This window comes from Geospiza fortis, unplaced genomic scaffold (genome assembly GCF_000277835.1).
Source record: "Geospiza fortis unplaced genomic scaffold, GeoFor_1.0 scaffold157, whole genome shotgun sequence".
Taxonomy (NCBI): Eukaryota; Metazoa; Chordata; class Aves; order Passeriformes; family Thraupidae; genus Geospiza; species Geospiza fortis.
This window is the reverse complement of record NW_005054314.1, coordinates 5971775-5991199: the sequence shown is the minus strand read 5'-3', so window position 1 is coordinate 5991199 and position 19425 is coordinate 5971775.

Below are 19425 nucleotides of genomic sequence, written 5' to 3'. Positions count from 1 at the left end.
AGGAGAAGGGGGAGAATTGCTGCTCCAAAGCACCACTGTGGAAAATGGCCATCCTGTTTTTCCAAATCTGCAGTTTCTATGGGATTCAGGCAGATTATTCATTACAAATATTTACCTGCCACATCTCGGCATGTTTCTTTAAGATCTATATTGCTTGAGAGTATTACTGACACAGAATGGGGTTTTTTTTCAATGTAAAATATTGATTTTCAAGTAAACTTGTCAGTGTGAAGGCTAAAATGGAAAAGGTGAGTTACAGACAAACCTTCTCAGGTCCTTCTTTTTTATATAAAATATAGCACTGATATAAAATATAACATACTAACTCAACTATTTTAGGCCAGGCTATTCTTTCATTTTTTTCTTGGAATGGAAATTAAATGAATTTTCTCAGCTAACAGGAAAAGTGGAAGAGTAGTTCTGCTTTTAATAGAAAAAGCAGAAACATTTTTCTGACTTGGAGGTTTGCCAAGTCTTACAAAGTCAGATGCAATTTTCCTGAGAAGTTTGGCCTTCTCAGATTAAATTCCTTAATAACATGCATCTCTGAAATGTGGACTTATGTCCTCCTCCAAGTGTCTATGTAACATTTTGCTTTAGGAAATAGCAAGGAAAGAAAATGTGTTTCATAAAGGAAGTCATTCCTCAAGATCTCAGTTGGAAAGCAACAAGTGCACTTTACCATGCAGCACTGAACCAAATATATTTGAGAGATATAATACCAGATTATTTACTGACATTCTGAAGTTTCTCCATAGAAGAGAGCTCTCTTCTAGAGCCAGGATGATTAGACAACAGGAAGGTATTTTTTGTGACAAAACAGGTAAAATTTTCAAATAAAATAAAAAGAACATACAGAAAAATTTCTATAAAAATTAGTAATATTTTAATACATAGGACTTCTGCAGCTGATGATCTATTTCCTAGACTTGTACATACCTGTGCTCAAACCCAACAAAACACAAACATTTATTTACACACATTCAGAGAAGGCAATGACCATGCTGAGGCACATCACTCCGCCAGGTCACAACTGTGGCTGGACTGGGTTTGAAAGCAGGCAGATAAGAGAGAACAGCCATTAAGGTGCAATGAGTTCAAGCTGCTGCCTTGTCAGACTCATTCTGCTTCCTTGTCTTCCAGAATATTTCTAAAACTCCCTTCAGAAAGAATACAGTTATGAAATTACTCTGCACTGTTTCTTCCTGGCAGCCAGCAAGAGCTCTCCAAGCTCACGAGCTGTGCACGGTAAGAGAGGTGGAGAAGAGAAATGTTTCCATTTTTTTATATTTACATCAAGCAGGATGGAGCCCTTCTGTCAACATGATCTGGTGGAAACAAACTCTTGATTTGATTACTCCTTTGATTTCACAATGGGTGGGATCCTCCTATCAGTAAAGACAACAGGAATTTCCACTGTGAGAGTAATGGCTGTCAACCTGTGCATTGGAGAGCATTCCTCTACACTGGGAGGTGTCTCATTTCTGTTAAACAAAGTTAAGAGTGGGTTTTGTTGGGCTTTTTTAATAGGTGTTTCCAAAACATAGCTCCAACCTCTTTGATTCCAACTGGTAAGTATTGACATGCTTGCAAAAATAGCATGTAGGTGACAGACTGGAATAGTATTTAATTTTCTTCAAAAGAAAATGCAGAAATATTCTAATCTCATCATTGAAACAGCAAACACCACAGACTCAATGTCTTTTTACAGCTTGGGTGGGGTTTTTTACCTGCATGTTACACACACATACACACATTTGTTTATTTATTCATTGCAATATTCTTGCACTGCATTCCTACAACTGTCCTTGGGCCCCCCTCAGAGGCAGACACAGGCCAGGGCTGGTACCACAGCCTCACCTTTGCTGTCCTGGCTTCTCCTCAGAATCATCAGCACTGCTCCAGCTGACGAGCCCTGCCACCAACTGCACCTGCAGAAATAAAAACGTGGTAACTTTAGAGCTGTGATAAAATACTCTCTCCCCCAACACTTTTACAAGCTATCTGAAAGCATTGCCATTTTAGAGATTAAAGGTTTTATAGTTACATGATTAAACCGAAGGTGAAAGATCATTAGGGGGAAAAAATCAAAATTCTCCTGTTAAATTCAAAATTCAAAAGTTGTCATATAGTACCTGCTTGTATTAAAAAGCCCCAGGTACCCTCCATCCCCTAGCTTGCTTAAATGAAGGTATGGACAGCCAAAGAACCCCCCAAAAATGGCAGGTCTATCCTTTCTGGTCTTTATTTCAGAGCAGTTTGTATTTCCCTGTATAGCAGGATATCAAATGATATTTTTATTAGTTTTTGAATTTCAGCTTTATGTCATTATTCATTACATTAAATCTGGCATGCACTTTTACTCGAAGCATCACTTTCATCTGTATTCCATTTATGTTTTGACAAGACTAAGGTTATTGCTTTCTCCTACTTCTCTGCCTGATTATTAGGCTTACATGACTTACACAGATATTTATCAGCAGAGCTGAAGAAGCCACTCTGCCTCTTGTTAGGCATCTGCATTGCTGTTTCCTGTACTGACTTATAGGTAATAGAATTACATTAAGGCTCCAGCACTGTTTATTGTATTTGATAATTTGTTTACAAATGGAAATATTACATTCAAGCTGCATTAAAATGCATCATCTCCAGAGATCTGCAGATATTATTTACTCATAGGAAAGCCTTCTGTACATATTAATAGTTGCTCAGTTCTTCCAGGTACCAATTTTATTTAATACTTTCAAGACAATAGATGACATATATCCCATTCAAACATGTCAATGGATAAATAAATATTACAGCCGCCTTTTGCAGGGCTGCACTTCTGGAAAGGACAAACACATTGCTAGAATCAGGCTCCAGTTCAGCCTAAATAAAAGTATATCTATTCTGATTCGAAGCTATAGCTTTGTTATAAAACAGCAATTAGTAATAATAAAGGTAACAAAGCATGAATTAAAACAAAGCTGCATAAAACATTGCCTTGACATAGTATGACTAGAGACATAGTTATGCTTCAGAAACCATGAATTATTTATCTCACAAGCAATAGCATTTAATTGTCCCATCAAACTAATGTGGAAAATTACAGAAGTGCAGTAAAAGATGAACATCATATGAATGTAAAAAATATGCAATTATTTGAATACAGGATATGTGGCTAGTGTCTTATGAAACTATGACAGCTTTGAGTGCAGATCAGATTCCTACAGAAGTCCATGACCATTTCACATTAAAACCCTCATGTTTATAACTGTGCATTTAACAGATTTGAAGGATGAGATGGAATTATGCAGATTGTGTTTAGACTTAGACCAGCAAGTGCTGTCTTACAGAGCCTTACCCTCCAAATTATGCAATCCTCAACAATCACCTGTATTTAACAGCAATGAGACCATTAGGTTAGAGCACAGGATATCATTTATCCTCTGCTTTCTGCACATGAATGAAATTTGGCTTACTTACCTTTATCTTATTATTAACCGATATTACCATCCCCAAAAACAACCAATCAAGCAAATTAACAAGAAAAACTCATCCAAAGAAAAGAGATTACAGAAAAGTGTTTGTGTTTTATGGCAATACATCCCTTCCTTTTGTTTCCCTTTCCAGTGATGCCTTATCAAAGGTGACCTAGAACAGAGGCTGGACAGAGTTAAAGAATAAAGTAGGGATTTATTAGAAGCCTCAATGGATCCACCTTGGGCAGCACAAGAGCCCAGCCAGAGTTACGTGGACCAAAATAGTCACAAAATGGACAGTTGGTCACAGGGTCTCTCATTTTTATAAGTTCTGGGTCATTTGCATATTGGAGTTAATTGTCCAATTATAGCATTAGCTGATGAAGTCCCATCCTTCTTGTTTTTCTCTCTTCAGTCCACGTTGTTTCTGCTCTTGGGCCTGAGATTTGGGTGGTTGTCCTTGGTCCCCAGCTAGAGCAGGAATTGTTTTGTCTCCCTACTCTGTGAAGAGAGCTCACCATCCTCCAATATGAAGCTCAGAATTACACACTAAAACAGTACAGAATCTGAAAAATATAAAAGCTAAAACCTAAGGTATCACCAGAGTAAAGACATATTGGGTTATCTCCTTCCCATATAAGCTTTACAAAGCTACTTCAGAAGAAGTCAAATCAACTGATTAGTGTTGTTCTGTCTCCAAAAAATAGATCAAAACTATGAATAATAAAAGCTGCTGTTAATGTCTCAATGTGAAGTTACTATCAAGGATGAGCTGAGCCTGAAAATGGTATGCAGGGAGATATTCTTTACTTGCTCATTGGCTTGGAAAAAATATTAATGAAATTACTTCTTTTTAAAAGAGAAAAACATTGAGGTGCTTTTTAGTCTTTTAGCAACTGGTATCATAATGTATTTTCTGCGCAATGTATGGCAGTATGTCCTTGTAGAGCTATAAAAGGAAGTTGCTTGTATAACCTGGCAAGTAAGCAATTTACTGGAATTAGGTAATTCACCACTTGGGAAGAAGTGCTCTGTGCTCTCCTGGAAGCCCCACAGCATCTCTAAGGAGAGGTTGGGTATTCTTTGCCTTGTGTTGCTCATTAGCCAAACTGCAGGCACTGCTGTTCGTTCGGTGACACGTCGGAGAGCTGAACCACATCTCACAGCTCGGGGCCATTCCTCCCAGTGGGCCATTCCTGAATGGAGCTGACACACTCAGGGCACAGGCAGGAGATCCCCAAGTGACCAGGGAGTGAAGGATGTTGTAGGAGTCTGTGCATAAAGGATCTTCTTCAGACTAGAAACACAAAGATTTTACAGCAGTTATTGACAGACCTCAAAGCAAACAACTTCCAAGTGGAAAATCACTTTTTGTGTTTTCTTTGGCTTTGCTTTCTGCCAAAGCCAAACTTTTTGCACAAAATCTTGCAGTTTTAAGTCCCGTTATAGACTAAGAGCTATTTGTAACAGTGTCCATCCCAGAGATTCCTTCCAAACCCCATCTGCTCCTTGGCTCACCTCCAGCAGGCACAGCCCCAGTGTGGGGGGAGCAGGAGTTAGCACAGGCAGCCCTCCCTGCTCTCCTGCCCCAAGCTGTACCAGGGGGGCAGGTGGGACTGCAGCCAAGGAAAACCCCAGGGCTTGGCCTGAGGGCTGCTCAGTGTCAAATTTATCTCTGCAGCCTCAGAGGAGCAGCCCCGTGGGCAGCAGCCAGGACCCTGCCAGCTGCCAGCTCTGTGGGCAAGGGGACAATGGGAGACACTTATGGGGACCCCTAAAAGCCTCCTGGCTCTTCCAATGAGATCTAAGCCCAGTGTTGAGGTGCAGCTCCAGCTCTCTGCTGCTGACATCTCCAATGTGCCATTATCTGACCTGAAACTTACTAACACTTTCCAATTCTTATGTTAAATAATACTTATCAAGATCATGATTTGTCTGACCAGGAGCCTACTCCCATCTTGGTTTTGTGAAGTCCAGCTCCCTTCTGCAAATGGTCCTTCTACTTCACTTTAAAAACAAAGCTAGACTTAATTCTGAAAAAGTTACTGAATGTTTACTTTTTAGTAACCTGCTGCATTTCCGTAATTCTCACATTTTTCTGACTTAAGGGTAACAGCAGGTATTGCAACTGCAAGGTCTTCCCAAGAAGCAAAATCTGTTCAGATTTTTGTTACCCATCACTCAGGCACTTTTGCAAGGGAGGCAAAGTCCATTTCCAGTTTTCAAGGTGATCACTGCCTCCATGGTTGGTTATGCTTCCTCTGACAGCCTCTGGATAGAATTTCAACGCAGTGTAAACACAAGTAAAGAGCATTTGAGAATATCATTTTCACTCCTGTGAGGATGCTTTCAAAATTATCAGCTTAGTATCCCCAAAATGTAATTTGATTTGCAAAGGAAAATGCATTCTTATATGGATGCTTTGCATATTTTATAACCCATGTTCCATAAAACTGCATTCTGTGCTCCCTGGGTGTAGAAAATCAAAATAACCCTCATGACAGAGTATTGACAGAAGTCTTTTTATGTTTTAAGCAAAAATATTTTGATGGCAAAGTGCGTGCCATATACAACACCAGATACACATATGCCAAATATGGAATTCATTCAGAATTATTTTGCTTCTAAAGTCTTAACTTTATATTAAGCATTTCCTTTCCATCCTGATCTGAGTTTAAATTTGAAATTCTCACTTTATAACCACATGCAGGTATATTTCATTCTGCCAGTTCAGAATATGTGCTGTGTCCTGTGGCACACTGTCTGACTTCTGTGTCAGCACAAGTGACTACCCCTAAGAAGATTTAAAAATCTTTAATTATGATGTCATCACTCAAGTGTTTTCAAGATTCATCTACATCTCACTTAAATTTGGAGGGTGAAGCCGATTTGAACAGAGCAGTGATAGCAGCCCTCTACAAGGCAAGCAAAATGAGCGTCATTTATCCCCCTTAATGCTTCAGCAGAATCTAAATAGTTCCACTTAGAGAAAAATTAAGTGCTCTGAGTTTTGAGAGCTCCATGTGCTATACTTCACATCTGTGCAACTCCAGAATTTTGGGTGAGATTTAAACAGTTCCAGGAGTTTACTTCTTTTTCCTGTCAGGCATCATGAACCCTTGAATGACTCTTTACTTCAACAATACCGGATTTATCTTCACAGTCTGCAGCTTGTACAAGCCTTGGGCTTCCCATCCTTGGAATCACAGAATCAGAAAGGCTGGAAAAGACCCCTGAGACCAAGCTATGACCCAACACCACCCTGCCAGCCAGGCCATGGCACTGAGGGCCACATCCAGGCTTTCCTTAAACACCTCCAGGGACAGTGATTCCATCACCTCCCTGGGCAGCCCATTCCAATGTCTAATCACAGAAAAGCTGCACCAAATATCACCAGTTATAACAAGTAGCACAATTTTTAAAAAAATTATTAAAGCCTCAAGAATTATTCATCTTAACATGACAATTCCCATATGAATAATTTTCAATTGAGACCCCATATTTTAAGAGGTAGAATTCTTAATATTAGATGTCTACCAATACTAACTTCCCTCTTCAGAAATAAATGTTGAGTTGTACTCTAAGACAACTGTCTTAGTACATTTCTACTCAGTCTTTTTCTTTGTAAAGTTTTCAAAGCACCTGTGTCTGGAAAACTACATCCCCGAGTGCTTAAAGAGCTGACAACACTCTCTTTGAAAATTTGTGAAGGGTTTTATAGAGTAAAAGGACCATAAAAGAGTAAATGTAGCATCTATCTTCAAAACTGGTGAAGAGATGGAGCACTGAAATAGGTGTCTTGTAGGACCTGTGTAGTCTACAGTGTGAAGGTCTTGAGAATTTTATGTTATTATATAATATATAAAATTCTGCTAAGACTTTTCCAGAAGTTGAAGGAAATGTTCTGTTTCTCTCCCTCTTAGATTTTCTGGTCTTTAATAAATACTGTGACCTCAGTTGCAGTATTCCTCTCAAAGACAATTTGTAGCCCCTCTGGAAAATGGGCTCTCATGTTACTCAGTTAGAATACAGAACTCATCCTCTTCTAGTCTAATTTGTATGGCATGTGGGTATTTAATATCTTAAGAGCATTCAACAGCTTACAAGAAGTCTGCCAAGAGGTCAAGGAGTTATTAGAATACAGACAGACATATTCAGGCTGGGGAGAATCACATGCATTTAATTTCATTATGGACAGAAGCAAAACCCCAAAGCTTTCTCATGTTAGGCAAAGGAATTAAGATCTGAGCATGTACTCAGCTACTTCTGCCTCACCCTTGCTGTTTGAAGCAATAACTGCAGACACGGATTCACACTTATGATACATCAAAAATATAGATCAACCCTGCTCCCTCAGCTCCTTACTAGACCAAACCACTTAATTCTGGTTAATGTAGTACTTCCTTATAACATTTTAGAGGAACTGAACCATTTTCTATTTTGGATGAGGAAAACTTTCTCAACACAGATCAATGGCCCAAGAAGCCTCTTGATATGGGGTCAGTCAATACTTGTGTTCTGTTTCAATTACAAAGATACAGTATTTTTAAGTTCCAATAATTAAAACATTTTGGGGTAACAGGGTTCAGATCTTCATCAAATTTAATTCCATAATAAGCACTGCAGCCAGAGTTCAAAACCAAAGGCATTCAATTCCAGTGGCTCATCTGTTTTCACCTCAAATAGGTAAAGACATTATCTTCCAGAGCATAGAAATCTCTCCTCTACTTCACGATCTACAAGAGGGATGCTGAAGAACTTGTCTTTTAATAAATCATGGAACCTTGGAAACAACCTGATGGAAGTTAAGAATGATTTCACACTTACCTTTCCCTCTCTGAACAGTGAAAGGTGCAGGGGAGTCCTTGATAGCCAAGCAGCTCTTGCACTGACAAGGTTAAATCCCTGCACATCCAGGATTAATCCTCAGCGTGAGAGAGCCAAAAGGCTGGGCCAAGTTTCCCAAACCCTTGTGATGCTCTGAGGCACAGGACTTGCAGGCTTGAAGTCAGAAAAGCCTTCTCAGTCCTATTCATGACCTCATTTATCCATTTCCCGCAGGCTTGGATTCTCTCAGACTCTGTTCACTATGTGTCACCCAGAAAAAAACATATCAGATTGTGATTTAACTTTTAAATTACTTAAGTTTTCTCCTCCTAGAACATCTGCTTTCCATGTGCCACAGGGTGTTGTAACAGTAATGTATAGTTACAAGTGGACTGATTTGACAGCCATTAATGCTAAATGACATTTAGAGCCATGGTGATGCAAAGGGGGGCTGGCTCCCTTTCTGCATCTTTTTCATAAAGATAACACAAGGCAGCAGCAAAAAGGAAAGTTGTAACATGCAAAACCCAGTTCACAGGTTCAGCTGATGGACAGGAAGTCATACCCAGAAGGATGACCTTTTCCCCCTTAAACAGAGCCAGAAAATTCAGTGTAATAGACAAAGAAATGAGTGCAATTGTGTCTGGACTCCTGGAACACACTACCCACAGCTTGTCACCAAATGTTACTTGGAAATATAAATCCAGGATGACTTGTCTTGAATGCAGCAGATAAGGGAAGCAAACAAGGAGCAGTAACAGCAGTACACAAGTTGGTGAAGGGCAGCAAAGGAGAAACAAAACTGTGTGGGATAATACAGAAATCTGTTTGGCCACTTCATATATTCAGAAGGATATAGATGCCTGAGAAGCATTTGGCAGTTTGCATTTGTTTTGCCTGTAGAAAAATTGGAATATATCTCTTGAAAAAATATTCAGAGCAAAAGGAGTTGATCAGGAAAGAACATGGTTGAGAAAAAGAATTAGATTCAGCTTGGAAATAGGTAAAACAGAGGTTGTGGAGAGACTCTGCTGCTAGGACTATCCTCTTGACATGGTTTGCTTTCTTAAAAAATTCCAGCTGCTTCCACTACCAGAAGAGACTTGTGGGCCTTTTTATTATTTTATTATTATTATTATTATTAATTTTTTATTATTTAACTTTGCATTCTTTCTTTGAGACAAATTATTGCATTATTTTGCAAGTGGGAAATGAGCCTAAAATTTACTACATTTGCTTCACTATAGATACAGAGCAGGAAGCAGGGACTGAATGTAGGTTTCTGGAGCTTCTGTGTCACTTGCTAAACAGCAAAACCTTACATTTCTATGGCAACATATGTCTCTTTCTGTGGAGTGTCTATGCAGCCTGTGACTGCAACAACACACGTGGGGAACCCAAGCCCACAGGAGTGAGGAGTGAGAATTATTGTTGCAATGCTGATTCTTTCTCTTCTGAGTTGTCTGAATACAGATGATACAGTTCAATTTTAAGGACACAGTTCAAATTATGGATCATTGTGGGCCTGTCTTCCCTAGATGCTGAATAAAGTGACTCAAGAATTTCTCATTAAAATGCTTCCCTGCAGCAATGCCTTTTTCACAAAATAGAGATTTACAGGAAAAATTTGCTTTACCCAAAATAATTCACTCTCTTTTGAGAAATTCATAATGATACCAGGTCCCTTTCTTCTGCAGGGAAAAAGAAGGATTCAAAAACATTTGCCAGAGACAGGCAGCTCAAAAACTGAGATGAGTTTTGTCCATGTTATTTTTGCTTAAGAGTTCTTTAGGGATTTGTGTGCATGTGTGTGTTGGTGGTTTTGTTGTTGTTTTTGGTTTTGTGGTTTGTGGAGTTTTTTCCACTCCCTGGAAATTCCTTCCCATAAAATCCAATCAGCTATATTTTTTTTAAATTTGAATCTAACTATTATCACCCCCTTCATTCTTTTAATTTTGCTTTATATTTCAAGATTGCTGAAACCCCAATATCTGTCTACAAATATGAGAATGGTGTAGACAACAAGAATTGTTGGTGAAACAGATCCAAGATCATCATAGCATTTGTCAAATAAAATCTCAACGTTCCAGTGGAAAAGATATGTTACACAGAAGAACAGTACAACTCTTGTTGTCAAATATTTAAAATTGAACTGAACAAGAGAACAATTTCATGTTGAAGATGGCATAAATCATATTTAACTTGTATATACAATAGGGTGGTGTCACTGCAAATTTTTGGTGTCTTTCCACTAGCAATTCAGGTGGTGTGGTTGTGTGGGCATCTGACTACATGCTATTTTAAAAAAAAAAAGTCCTAGATGAAAGTTTTGCAGATATATACAGTCCTGAAAAATACTAAGTTCCAAACCATATCAAAACAAAAGTGCTGAGAAGAAGAAATGGACTAAAATTCACTCCATAAGGGGAAGTCTAAAGGGCACAACTTCTACATTAGGTCAGAGAGCTGTGTTTCAGTACCAGAAGAATGATCAGCATCCCTTATTCACATTCATCCCATGGCACTGTGTATAAATATTTTACAATTCACCTGATCCTATTTACTATAAGAATTTTAAATGTGTATCTGAGATGTACCTTTTTTCACCAGCATGGGAATAGTGTTTTTCTAGGAAAAAACCCAAGCAAACCCAAACAACAAACAAAAAATCACTGCTATAAATTCTGTCTTCAGTAGCTACCTGGTGAAACTCAATAAAAATTGTGACTTAAATACCCAGAATGGTAGGGTGAAACAAAAATTAAGTGCTATTATTTTGGTGCTGGACATGACATAGCACTTACAATTCCACTGAAACTCTCAGTAAAAACAGCATGAGATAGATAAGACAAAAGAACCAAGCCTCTGGTAAAAACCTGTTTTTCTGAAATTCTCCTGGGAGATTCTTAGATGATGGTAGCAGCTGAAACAACTACTGATGCCCTGATGTCAGAGGCTCAAGTGAATGGTTGCACTGAAAAAAAAAAATAAAGGGGTTTTAATCAGCCTTCAGTAAAGAAATGCTATGGAGAGTCCTCTCTCTCTGAATTGAGGAATTTTACAGAATTATGTCTTTCCTCATGCAAAGGAACAAGGTTTCCCTGGATTTGTACAATGAGACAGCACAGAGACATATCCAAAGTGGGTTTCAGATAAATCCTTCCAAGGCAGGCACACACCCTGGCAAAGAGGATCCCAGTGACAGCCTGGCCACTGCTCATGCTCACGGTGCTCAGCCATGCCAGCAGGCACCAGAGCCAGTGTTTAATATCCTACAGCCACAAAACTGATGGAACCACTGTGGCTGGTTCCAGGGAAGGTACAAACAACCCTGCCAAGTTCATTTCAACTTTGTAAGTTCACATGTGTGCTGGAGCTATGGCCAACTCAATCCTCTGCTCAAAAGAACCTGTCTTCATTCCATATTCCCATTTAAAATGACAAACATGTGAAAAGATGATCCCATCAGGAAGCTAATATCTCAGAAAAGCAGCTAATATCTCAGAAAAGCAGTCAGGGTTTTGGTTTTTTTTTTCCTTTTGAAATAATGGGAAGCTTTTACTATATGCACTGTAATTTAACTATTACTTCCATGTCTTGTTAGGAAAGTATTAAAGTGTGGGGATGACAAACTAAAGCTATTAACTTATTTGATGACTTGACTTAGTTATTCTATTAGCATACCTGATGACTAATATTAAGAATTCCAATAGAGATTGTGACTATGTATATATCCAAGGAAGTGACTGAACAAGTGCACTAGAGAATTCATTTCCAGCAGATTTTTTTAGAAGGGGTGAGAGCAATGGAAAAGTAATGTAACCACTCTTGAAAACTGAAGTAATTTTAAAGTACTTGTGGCTACATTACACTCTTTTGTTGCTACTCTTATTAATAGCAGTAAACTGCTATTAACTGCTATTTTTAAACAGTATTTAGTTTAATTATTATTATTTATTTAGTAATAAGTATTTGAGCAGTATTTAGTTGCCTTCCAGGAATTCCAAGTAACTTTTCCAGAGAGTAAACATTGCTGGGCACAGGCACACCCAGACAAATCTGCATCAAGCTGGGCACAGAAGCAGTCACTAGTGCATTGCAGAGGTGCCTGAATGCATTAGCCCAGAAGAGGCACAGAACTGAGTGTGACTCTGCCATTTTTGGCACTGCAGAGACTTCTGCAGTGCTCTGGAGCTGCACCAAGTTGGGTTGGTGTAAGTTTCAACCTGTGAGATGCAGCAGCTGTCCGTTCCTAGGATGGAGATTTTCTGCACTGTTATTGTAGTTAAACCTCAGCTCAGATTCCATGTCCCCTGTTAGGTACACAGTGCATGAGGAATGCAGGCAGAGTGCTGTGCCTTGGAATGGAGAGCAGGAAAGCAGCTCAGGCAGGCAGAGTGCACTCTCCAAACAACAAATGCGAGAGAAAACTGCAGACTGCATTCTTCTGCTCAGAAAGAGCTTTCCCCCAATTGCTTTAGCTGCTCACATCATAGTTATTCTGAAATCATAACTAGCAGTTCTCCCTGCCAAGGTTTTGGTTTGATAAAGGTGAGTCCAAAAGTAAAATGTAAGAGCATTATGGTGTTTATCTTAAAATAGCAATTCACTCCTGGAACTGGAATTTACAAAAGGAATTGTGCCAAAACACTTGTGTTTGAAGTTTATGCTGATTCATCCAGCTGAAAGTTTGGCCACTGGCTGCAGAAGTAGTACACCAGACAGCACATAAAGGATGATAAATGCCAACAGGACATACAGGAAATAAAAGCTGGAAGAACTCCAAGCACCTCCTCAGGCAGCAGAATGTACAATCACTGCCACTTGCAACAATTTTGACACAGCTTGTTGTGCTGAAAGTTGAGATGTTCTTTATGTAATCAATATATAATGACAGATAAAGAACATCTAACTGGAAAGTCATGCACAGATAACCAAGCAACATCTGGTTCACACAAATTACCACAGAGCTGGACAGAGCAAAAGGAATCAAGGCCAGAATAAAAAGTCTTCAAGCCCTGCACAGTCCTCACAGGTCTGGCAGTCGATGCCTCGGGTCAGCCAGGCAGTCAGAGCAGGAACAAGGGGAGGAAAGGAGGGCAGTGGTTTGCAGCCACTCATCCTTCAGACACAGCACAACCAGCAGCTCAGCATTTGCTGGCAGTAGCAGCATCCTCAAATGCTTCCCTCTCCTTCCTTCAGCAGGCAAGTCCTGCAGACTTTTGGCACTGGACAGGGGAGGCATAGGGAACTCAGCAGGTTTTGTTCTTCTGCACATCTGAGTAGCAGATCTCAACTACATGAGTCTTGTATCTTATCCCAGAATTGGCCCAGAGGAGTTTTTTTTTTTTTTTGGTTCTTAATGTGCACATTCACAAATACACAAAATTTTCATCTCTTAGTTCACCTCCCAAATGCTTTCAATTCTCTTCAGAATGGAAATAAATTATATCACTGTACTCTAAATAGCCAAAGCTCCTGAAAACAGCTCTCAGATAAATGGGAAAAGACATTATTTAAAAAAATCATAATTAAAAAGTATATTTGATTGCAGATTATGCGTCTTCTATTTGCTAAAGAATTGCTTTGTCCCATTTGAAATGCCAGTGCTCTGATTGCTGTGTGCTACTTGGAAGTGATTGCTGGAGATTAGACTTGCAAAAGGCTGTCACTAGAGAAAAATATTCCAGTGCCAAGTTTGTGTTCAGGTTCCCAGTCAGGCTGATTGATAGCATTATGGCCTCCAGATAAACCCCAGCCTCAGCTGAAGAGAAAGCACAGCCCAGTGCTCTGAGGTAAGCTCATATTTTGAATCCCCCCTGTGTAGGAGCAGCTCTCTCAGAAGTACCTGTGCAGTTCATGTGAACAGGGTGAGGGCAGACTGCAGGAACAACAACCTCCCTCTGCCCCAAAAAGGAGAGGCTTTTTGTCATGGCTCAGAGCTGCGGAGCAAAGTGGGTTAAAAGCACTGTGCCCAGGTGATCACACACAGGGGGACAGGCTCAGAATTAGGTCATCCTGCAGCAGCCTCAAGGCTGCAGTAACCCATGCCAGAAGCAGCTTTCAGAGAGTCATTTACAGCACACTCCCTGCTCCAGGGGAATAAAAACCTTCTGAGTTAGCACCCACCTGGGAGGTCAGTGCAGAGCAGGCAGTGCTCTGTAAATTCACATCCCACCTGATGGTGCAGGAACTGCCACGTGTTTGGAACCCCAAATGTCCCAGACTGAATTAATGGCTACAGCCCTGCCTGATCTAAACAAGCTGCAGTTCCCATTCAAAGGGTACTTTTCCTTCAGTTCAGTTTGTTCAAGCCTTTTGATTGTAAATTCCTTTGGGCAGGGAGTGTCATATTTACACAGTGAGAGTCTGCTTGTGGGAGGATTTTGTAGCTGCTACTGTAAGAATAGTAAATATGAAAAGCAGAACTGGCAGAACAAAAGCTTAACAAAACCACGAATCATCACAATTTCCAATTCCAAAGTACCTAAATAGGGTAAGGCAAATATTTCAAGGATTTAGCCAAACAGCTCTTCAAAACCTAGAAATATGTAGTGTCTATACTTCATAAATCAACAGAACATTTCCTTTTGTTTGCAATCCATCTCCAGAAAACCCCAAGGTGCCAATGAAGACCCTCTGAAACCCAGAAACAAATTTATGATCTTGCTAGACTGCATCTGAAAAAAACTCATACAACTCAAAACTGCAGGGCAAAACATGAAACAGGAAAAACTTCTGAATTGAAATCCCCCCTGGGTACCTGCTTGGCTTGGACACCTGTAACCTGCAGCCAAGGCACCTCTGCCTGCAGAATGCAGCAACTGCAGTGCTGGGAAAATGCTGAGCATGTGGGACACTGCAGGGACAGGGGTAAGAGCACTCTCTGTGGCCAGCCAGTATGACAACGTAAAACTACAATTATTACTTTACTTACTAGATTTAATGCAGATACTTCTACACATACACAGTGATGAAAATGGGGAGATGCTTCTACACATACCCAGTGATGAAAATTTCACTGCCTCCATGTGCAATGCACAGTGCTGATGATTGTGAGTGATGATCCGCTTCATCTCTCTGCCCACAGAGAACAGGGATGGATTAATTGTTACCTTATTTATTATTTACATTGCAATAATGACCTGGGACCAAATCCATATACTTTTCTGCTAGCACAGACATTGCTTGTGAATGTGTCTTTAGTAGATTTTACAGGCCATTGTAAAATGTTTAGTGTGAAGCTAAAAGAGAACTGAGAGGGACCTCAGACACTGAACCCACTGTCTACACTGCTTCAGGAACACCTTATTCTTCTCTGCGCTTGCCACCTGCCAATAATCATCTGATAACTCTCATTTCCATACCCCCATCTCCTTGGGGCATGGATTATCTCAGTTCTTTACACAGCACAAGTTTCTGCCCATAACCAGGGGACCACAAAGCCATGGGAACAGCAGCAAAGCCAAATGCAGCCTAATCACCATGCACAGGCAGTTCAATAGTTAATAGCTTTGCCTGAGGCTAAACCCAGGGTTCAAGGCAGTCTTAATCATTAAGTAACAGAATTTTTAATTCACCAGGCTAATTATGATTCTCGATGAAGAAATTAATTAGCTCTGCATGGGGGCCACAACCTGACAAACATACCAACAACTGCTGATAGGACAATCCAACAGTGATAGTCAGGGATTAAAATGTAAGCAAAAACCAATGTTGAGTGATAAACGTTACAGTAACTACTAGGTGTCCACAGTAAATCAAAATCATTGGAAAAACTCAGACATATGTGGTAAGAGCTAAACTGATCACACAGTGATTGGTTTGACAAGCAGTTTCTGATTACTCCTTATGCAAGTAAGGAAAAAAAGGGATATTTCTAAATTTAGGGAATGAAACCAAATGTATTTTGGTGCTTTCTTGAGTTGGCTGAAAGCATGAAACAGAAAAGTTTCATAGGATCATATCTGTTTTCATGGCAGAGTGTCAAAACACAGGTTGACAGTTTCATCTTAACTACTTTAAGAGATTTTCTTCTGAAATGTTGACATTTACTTTTTATCTCATTTGGGTATTATGCCAAAAAAAATCACTTTGTTGTATAAAAAGTGAGGGGTTTTTTTCCCAGTATCTCTCTTTTGTTAAAAAAATCAGTTTTACAACCTAATGGTATGCAAAATCTATTTTCCATGCTTCAAAACATGCACCTATTTTTTTTTTTAAGTAATCAAGATACAAGTTTCAATTCACTTGTTTGCTCACTTGGGCATAGAAGCCATGGATGACACTTCAGGATCAGGGCTTTTGAAGCCTGTGTATGTTCAGGTGGTTAAATAAACTGGAACAACTGAAGTTAAAGGAAATATCCACTAAACTCTGGATGTTCCCAGCTTTCAGCAAAGCAAAAGAGTTTTCAGTGCAAACACTATTTTAAATTAGCATGGCAAAATCAGAATGAAGTATTAGCTACCTTTTTATCACTGGATTCAGGAACAAATTTAGATTAAACCTTACTTTAGTATATATCAAGCATCTACTGATGCAAAATATTTTTACCAAAAGTGGGCACTGTATAAAGGGGGAGAAATTAATAGAAAAGCTTTTATTTGGTCATAGTTATTATTTAAGAATGCTAAAATAAACAGATAATTACTTTTAGAATGGAAGTTAAGTTGCTGATGCATTTCAAAGGGAAGGGCAGTCAGGTGAAGTGTTTTTGACAATATTTTCCCCATGCTTTGAGCACATGCTGCTAACAATCTAATGAGGTGCCTTTCTAGTATGAACTGTAGGTCAGAAAAATCCATGATAAAAGTAATGATTCTCTTTTTGAAATCTGTGGGTCAAAGAAGAGGCATGATGTGACTACACAGCAACTTTGCTCTGTAATGTTGATTTTGGCTGTGTTCCTGCCTTTCCCTCTCCAAAGTGGTACATTGTCAATCTCCTCACACATCGTTGATGACAGTAATTTGCTCGCCTGCTAACAGATGAAAAGCTTTCTGTTATGAGATATATTTAATAAAATTTTCTCTCTCTCCCTCTTGGGCCCATTATTAGCAATTGAAATGTATTTATTATGGTAAAAAAGGTGGTGCCTCAAGCTGAGGGCTATTGTCACACCCACACTCACTTGAAAGCTGTGCTGACAGTACACAAGCACTGCTACACCAAGGAAAGAATCCACATGACAGCTCCCAGCCTCAGGGGCTCAGCCCAACCCAAAGGCCAGCATTCCTCACTTTTCTCACCTGGAAAATCCTCTTTGAAAACAAGATCACATATTCCATGCCAATCATATTTACTCTAGAACAGTATATATCTCCATTACCATCATGTACATGTTGTCATTAGTTCTGCCAGATTAACCAAAAAGCTTTGTACATATAGACAATACATTTGTTCTAATTAAACAGTTACCTCAACTTAAAACTTTACTACACTAACTTTATTTTCTCCCACAAAGAATGTCTAATACATTTGGCTAAAATATTGAGAGGTGGTTACAGATGGCAAAATGCATTTCTACATCTTCTGAGTGCCCCAGTCACTGGGGTATATTTACATCTCTACTCTTTTGTTGGTTTTGCTCTTTTAAGGTGAAAAGTCTCATACTTCCCTTTCAAAGCAAATAAAAGTGTTTGAAGTCTCAAGAATCTAAAGAGTCAAGAAAACCATTTTCTACCAAATCACCCTCTCAACTGGCTTGAAATGAAATGTCAGCTGAAAAATCCCACAGCAGAGCATGGAGTTTCTCATTGGTGATATCATGAACAGAACTCACAGTTCTGCTGCTCTTTTCTTTACTTTTCCCCATGTATTTTCTCCACCTGTGTTCCAGCCAGACGGTTCTCTGTGAATGTGGAAAGGAAGATAAAATCAAGGCCAAATTCAGTTGTTACCTCTGACAGCAGACCAAGAAAGGAAAATCTTTTCTTAAATTTAATTTTTACATTGGCTTCCCACGCCAGATGCACAAGTTGTTCTGTCCTGGTAGTTGTTGACAGTAGCTATAAAAAGCATAATATATTCATTTTCAAAATTGTACTTATAAATAACACTTCCATGACAGCTGGACCAGACATTTTCCTGTCCTAAATGAGGTGTGCTTAGGGAGGAACAGGAGAAACAAGAGAGAAAAACAGACACTTTTTGGCACGGCAGTTCTACTTTTAACTCATTCACTCTCTAACCATCTTTCTCTCCTTCAAAATTAACTGATCAAATGGATGACATGTAGCAACACCATCAAATGGGAAGACCATCATCTTGACAAAAGAAGAAAGAAACTTCATGACTGAGTTTTTAAAGTAAAAGACAACAACATTTTTCTTGTCAGTAATTGGCTAGGAGCTACTTTTGTTCTGCTTGTATTTATAAAGCAAAAAGGAGTGGAACAGTTTGGGTACTTAATAAAGAAAGAGGGACCTTGACAAGAAATTTATAAGAAATATGCATTTCACAGACATATGCCAGTTCTAATGAAGTTGGGGTAAGAATGTACCTATCAGCAGGATAAAAAGGGGGGAAAAAACCCTAAACCAAAGCAAACAAAAAAAACCCAACAACTTCACAATTAAAATAATTAATAGAGGGAAAAGGAAACCAGATTTAAATCTCTACTTGTTTAGAGATTGTAAATTCCCTGCAGAGCTTCTTGAAGCACAGCTTTTTCACTCGCTCTCATGAAAAATGTAGGTCTTAGTTCCTTCTCACTTTAGAATGGAAATGTCAACACCCTGCAGATTGGAAGAGAGCATCTCATCTAGCCTATGGCAGCCAGATCCAAGTGTGCCATGGAGCTGATTATTAGAGCCACCTGAGTGGCAAAATGTATTTCTCTTATCCAGGGAGTCAGACCTACCAGCTGATGGTTTATATTCACTTCTGTGTGCCAGATATCAGCCCCTGCCCTTCCAAACTTAAAGAGAAGGCTGTGGAAAAGTGAGAACAGCTCGATGGCTAGCACATTTTCTCTCACTTCCCTGTAGCTGATGGTTCAGCTTTTAACACTAGCACCCTCAAGGGAGATGATGGGAATCTCTTTAATATTCTGCAGGATTCCAGCTTATGACATCTCTTTGTTTGAGGTCTGTAGAAGGAGGCATTAGAAGGCTTCACAAAAAGGCAAATG